Raw genomic sequence first — 6,342 nt, 5'->3', positions numbered from 1 at the left:
AGTGATTAACTGAAAAACAGATTTTGGCTGCAGGTACTCAAGTTTAGAATGCGGCTCCAGGTCTAAATGAAGGGAGCTGAAGTGCAGACTGTATTGAGAGGAAGAATAGTATAGTGATTAAAGCACTGATGCCAGGAGCAGGGTGCCTGGCATTACATTCTGGCCCTGTCAACTTTTCGATCTGGGGTAATTTATTTAATTTCTCTGTGTCTCAGTTTCTTCATCTGTAAAATGGAAATCTGGTAATAACAATGCCTACCACATGGGGTTGTTGCAAATGTAAAGTGCATTAATATTAATAAACGTAAAATACTTACAATAGTGTGTTGCATATATTTGGTACTATTAACCATTACTATTATTTTATAAAATAGAGGGAAATAGCCTAACTTTAATCATAAATCTGAGTCACCTATAGTACATTCTAAATTAGCATTATTTTAAAAATTATATATGACAATACTTAGAAATATTTAGCTTCGAGCCAGCTGGCGTGTGAGGGGTTTGCTAGTTCTAGGGAGATTCTTCAAGCAATCACTATGTCAACAGACACAGATGCTTCCCTTTCTTCATATGATGAAGATCAGGGACCCAAACTTATTAGAAAAGCTAAAGACGCACCATTCATCCCCATTGGAATGGCAGGTTTTGCAGCAATTGTTGCATAGGGATTATACAAATTGAAGAGCAGGGGAAATACTAAAATGCCCCTTCATCTGATCCACGTGTGTGTGGCAGCCCAAGACTTTGTTGTAGGAGCAATGACTCTTGGCATGGGCTATTCCATGTATTAGGAATTCTGGGCAATCCTAAGCCTTAGAAGAAATGAAGCTATCTTGGTCTTCTTGGAGGAGCTTGCTTTAGTTAGACATCTCATTACTGAAGTTACATATTAATGTTAAAAATAAACTATTTCAGTGGGTTCAGATGGTAACATGGCATTTCGATTATTGGCTTCCTTTCCTACAGGCTTGATTTGCCTGGTGATCGAATTATTCGTGACTAGTTTACCAACTAGGTCATTCAGGGGAGTCAAGTTAACACAAAAGAAACATGTCACCTAAATGCACTGGATAGCGTTAAAATGTACACCTTCTTAAACTATTGAGGTGAAATTAGTTCTAAAGAAGACAGCACGCCAACCCTGAAGTACTCCCAGTTTGCTGCAGAATCTCTCATGTTTTGGATGTTATATAAGAGTTCTATTTGCCCCAGTTAATTTAACTTTTTTTCTACCTGTCTTGTGGACTGGCTGGCTTTTTTAGAGCTCTGTCTAGAAAGTGCATGGAATAGAAGTTGTAAAGCCTCCCACAGCTGAAAGTATATATGTGTGTGTGTGTTTAAACCAAATCTAGAAAGCTTACAATAGGGCTGCAGAGTAGTAGTATTTATTAAAGAATCGCGGCAGGGTGCGGTGGCTCACGTCTGTAATCCCAGCACTTTGGGAGGCCGAGGCGGGTGGATCACGAGGTCAGGAGATCGAAACCATCCTGGCTGACACGGTGAAACCCTGTCTCTACTAAAAATACAAAAAAATTAGCCAGGTGTGGTGGCAGGCGCCTGTAGTCCCAGCTACTCGGGAGGCTGAGGCAGGAGAACGGCGTGGACCCGGGAGGCGGAGCTTGCAGTGAGCCAAGTTCGCGCCGCTGCACTCCAGCCCCGGCGACAGAGTGAGATCCCGTCTCAAAAAAAAAAAAAACAACAACAACAACAAAAAACGTAATTATAAACATGAGAATAACTTATGGATTCTAGTTTAGTTCTCTTGTAATTGTAGAATTATATTTTTGCGGCTGTTATATTAGAATAATTTTTAAATATCATCTTGAAATAGAAATGTGTATTTTAAGCACTCATAGAAAGGTAAATAAACACTTTCTAAATGTGTGCGTTGCTGGCTGTGCACGGTGGCTTATGCCTGTAATCCCAGCACTTTGGGACGCCGAGGTGGGCGGATTGCTTGAGTTTAGGAGGTCGAGACCAGCCTGGGCAACATAATTAAACCCTGTCTCTACTAAGAATACAAAAATTAGCCAGGTGTGGCGGCGCACACTGGTAGTCCCAGCTGCCCAGGTGGCTGAGGCAGGAGAATTGCTTGAGCCTGGGAGGCAGAGGCTGCAGTGAGCTGAGATCACACCACCGCACTCCAGCCTGGGCAACAGAGTGAGACCCTGTCTCTAAATAAATAAATAAATAAATAAGTAAGTAAATAAATAAATAAATAAATGTGTGCTTTTCTTATTTTCTCCCTAAGAATTATAAACATTAAACTAAACAAATTACCTATAATGGAATTGATTAATGCTTTATGAGCAAGCTGGTTTGGTCAGACAGTGTATACACACTTTTATATACTACAGAATGCTATTACACTTGTGAAATTCTCTTGTCTAACCTGAATTTACATTCCATAGTGATAACATGGTATATGTATTGTTATTAAATCAAGTGACCATGTCTAAAAAAAAAAAAGAAATATTTACCTTCACTAAACACTACTTAAGCACACGTGTAGTTTGAGGTTCTGATAGGTGAGCAGAAATCATCATCTTCCCAAAATGAACATTTTCTGGTTGTCTTAGGCTTATGACTAAACACGCTCAGACACTGCTTCAGGTAACCTTCCCATAGACAGCCAGACTACATTAGTATTGCTTTGTGTTTGAGCTACAATCACTTGTGAAAGAGAAAAAATTATCAAATTTTATTTTCCAAACTATATATTTAATTGGTAAGTTACTAACCACTTAGAAAAAATAAATCATAACAAAGCTAGCTGAAACAAATTTGCCTTCATCTATCCTAGAAACTTACAAATGTTTGGATGTTCAGGCACAGATCATACATTATATTGATGTATCACAACTTGGAAGATTCAATACCATGGAGAATAGAGCCTGAACTTAGAACTGGAAAGAAACATTTGCAATTATAAAGACCTAAGTTCTCATTTCTCTAAATAGCTATGAAATTCTTCCATGTTCCAAATCCCCTTGGAAGTGTGTGAGTGTAAGAAGGAAATAAGTGCCCAGCCTTAATAATTAAAAATACCACTGCAACGTTTATCTTTAAAGAGAGCTCTGCAGGCTGGAAAAAGAAAGATTTCAATCTGCTTCTGAGTAAAATAATCTTTAATTTTAAAAAGTACTCCCAAAGTTATTTCATTAAAAAACCAAAGGATACATTCTTTCTTTTAGATTAATTCCATTCTCCTGCAAAATGTCCTGAGCATTTTGATTCTTTCATTCTTGTACATATTTTTATTTCTTAGTGACTTTTCTCTTCTCCTAACATACAAACTAAGGGCAAGCACGCTCCCACAAATGTTTATATCCTCCCAAAGTGACTAATACAGTGTCATACATTCAGTACAAATCTTATTTCATTGATTGCCATTTGATTAATAAACCTTAGTAAGATTTTCTAACAAGGATAATTTTTAAATAATAGGATTTAAAAGGAATAAGTAAAGAAATCATAGATTTTATACTGTCTTTCTGTAATAATGGCTAAAAGTCACCTTAAATTTACTAAATCTCTGTAAACTGAATATTATAAAACAAAACACTTCAAGATGGTGTAGCAAAGACTAGCCTAGTCTTATATTCTCAGGGCTACTCATCCCTCAGTAGTTTTTGGAAACCAAATGAATTAAGCTTCCACCTCTACTACTCTGGATAATGTCAAAGCCTAGCTAAGCAGCACTACCCGTTGACATTCGCCTTGGTGCCTGGGTGTAATCCAAAGTATCTATAGACACTTGGCAACTTACTCTTAGAATCATATAAATTTAGAATTGGAAAAGTTCACTAAATTTATCTAGCCCATATTCTTCATTTTCACATGAAGTACTAAAGCCCTCAGATGTTCTATCATTTGCTCAAGGGCACTCAACTCAATGAGTATGTGGATATAAGCTATCAGGTCTCCTTAACTTCAAGCCCAGTTCTTGTAACTCTACAGCATCTTCTTTATCCAACTCTCAGAGAATTTCTATGACCCAGAAGTACTTGGGAGCAATGTTTAATCATTAGATCCTTCTAAAATGAGGAGGAAAAATTGATTAATTCAGGAACTCAAGAAAAACCAGGACTTCTGGATACTTTCTGACTGTTTGGAAATCATGTGAAATGCTAGTGTATGTATATAATCCTTTATTCTACTCATATTTTTTGTGGGATACAAGAATATTGACCTCAGACTCGTCCTGAAACTCTGAAGTAATGAGTGTTCAAAATACCCTATCCAGACAGAGTTCCAAAGGCTTCTTTTCAAAGAAATGTCTTGCCTCTAAGGGTCACTGCAGTCTTCCAGGTGGGAGCGTAGGGGCTGGGGATGAAGCTAGGTATTGGATGCTGAGGCTGTTAAGGTTAATGATGTCAGGTCAAATAATTGCCATATATTTTTTCTCATTACCTCACTGGCTTCCTCTGTTATGGCAGTAAGATATATAGTACAAACACTTAAATACATACAGAAAAGGGAGATATTTTAAAATGAAAGGGCTTCAAGATTATTCCTCTAGGGATGGTACAGAATCTGTCTGGCTATGAGGTAGAGGGAGTAGCCTCTCCTAAATTTTAAGATCAAAATTAGCAAGAAGTGAAGCCAAACTTGGGCTAGGCTAGGAATTTAGGACTTAGCCTCTCTTATGGATGTAATTATGTTATTCCTGTAAAGCTACAGACATAGAAAAGATGACTTCAAATAAAACATATAGACAGCACAAAGGCCCACATGTTTAACTGCACGATCAGGTTGAAACTGCAGCCATAAAAAATTGGCCTGTAGAATCCTAATCCATTAAAACAAAAGAAAAATTTTAGAGGACATGTCAAACAGATGACAGATTAAGAAACTGAGGGCCTTGACAGTTAAGAGACCTTCCAAAGGTCACACAACTGTCAGAGGCAAATCAGTCAGGCCTCTGCATATATTTTATATTATCAACTGCCTGCTTTGTACTGTTTTGAAGCTGAAGTCCAACCCCCAAATTTAGGAATCGAAATGTAAACTGCTTTAATCTATGAATAGGAGAATTTTGAGATAAGTCAAGGTCAAAGAGAGACTATAGGAAAAGATATTACATATTTTCCTTTTGCCATTATTCAATGAGCTGTCCATTGGCTAGGTATAAGCTGTGGAAAGATTTCTCCTGGATTCATCTATTCCCTGGAAAGAAAACTCAATCTGGCTTAAGAGAAAAAATTCCTCTCCATGTAATGATAAATTGTCTAAATTGAAAGCTCACACCATAATCAAAGTTGAACTGTACAGACATCCTACAAAATTAAATTTTCATCTAGTGAATCTGAATGTTTTGAAGAAAAAAATACTTCTGTTTTTAAGGCCTACTCCCAGGTAACTAAAACACAATCATAATGAAATTTTTTCTTCATTTCTATAAGCTCTGTTTTTAGTGGAATGCTTAATGTTCTTTGAATGTAACCACCAATAATACTATTTTTATAAGAAAAAAAATACCTGTATATGTTGATATATAATGATTCATGCAGTTTTGCTGAAACTAAATATAAACTTAACACATTTTTTAATGTGTCAAGAAGTTTAACCACACAAAATGTTCAGTGTACATTCATAGTTTTCTTTTGTACTGTACTGAAACTAAATTTCATATTTTCATACAATCTATACAATCTGATTCTCTGTGTGTTTCAAATTTACCCGAATATCATATCTATAATAGTGCCACTAAATAGTTTAAGATGTAGTTGATTTAAACTACTAGTCACAAACCTCAAGAATCAATAATTTTATAAACAATACATTCTTTTTTTTTTTTTTACATAACTATCTCCAGGCCCCAAACTATCTTTCTAAATTTATCTCCCACTTTTCCTCATCCTGATGCAGCTCTAGATGCTGTGAGCTGGTGTCTTCCAGCTCATGCTTCTCCAGCTGTCTTGCTCAGCTGATTATGCTCTTTCCTCTAACAGCCAGAAGCTTAAATTCTACCCAGCCTTTCAGAGCCATGTCGGATACCTTCCTAGTGCCACAGCATTTCCTAATAACTTGGTCAGGGATAATCTCATTCGCCTGACAGACTGTAACCTTTCATTTCTTCCTGCTGCACCATCACCTTTTGCCTCATAGCATGGATCTTTAGGGAACAACTTATTATAGTGGTAAGAGTGAGAACTCAAGAGCCATACAACCTGAGTTCATATCCTGCCAATCTACTGGCTCACTGCGGATCTTGGGAATATAGTTTGACCTCTCTTAAATCCAATTTCATCATTTATCAAATGAGATAATTATAGTACCTACTTTATAAACTTGTAATAATCTAAGATTATAACATATAAAATGCATTGAAAGTTG

General features: G+C 36.7%; 1 pseudogene; it reads left to right on the top strand.

The window, feature by feature from the left end:
* Window positions 1–539: 539 nt before the first annotated feature.
* LOC129135613 (HIG1 domain family member 1A, mitochondrial-like) lies at window positions 540–896 on the top strand (annotated as a pseudogene).
* Window positions 897–6,342: the final 5,446 nt, after the last annotated feature.

This window comes from Pan troglodytes, chromosome 7 (genome assembly GCF_028858775.2).
Source record: "Pan troglodytes isolate AG18354 chromosome 7, NHGRI_mPanTro3-v2.0_pri, whole genome shotgun sequence".
In the NCBI taxonomy this organism is placed as follows: Eukaryota; Metazoa; Chordata; class Mammalia; order Primates; family Hominidae; genus Pan; species Pan troglodytes.
Note: the sequence above shows the minus strand (reverse complement) of the source record. Positions and strands in the feature narration are given on the sequence as shown.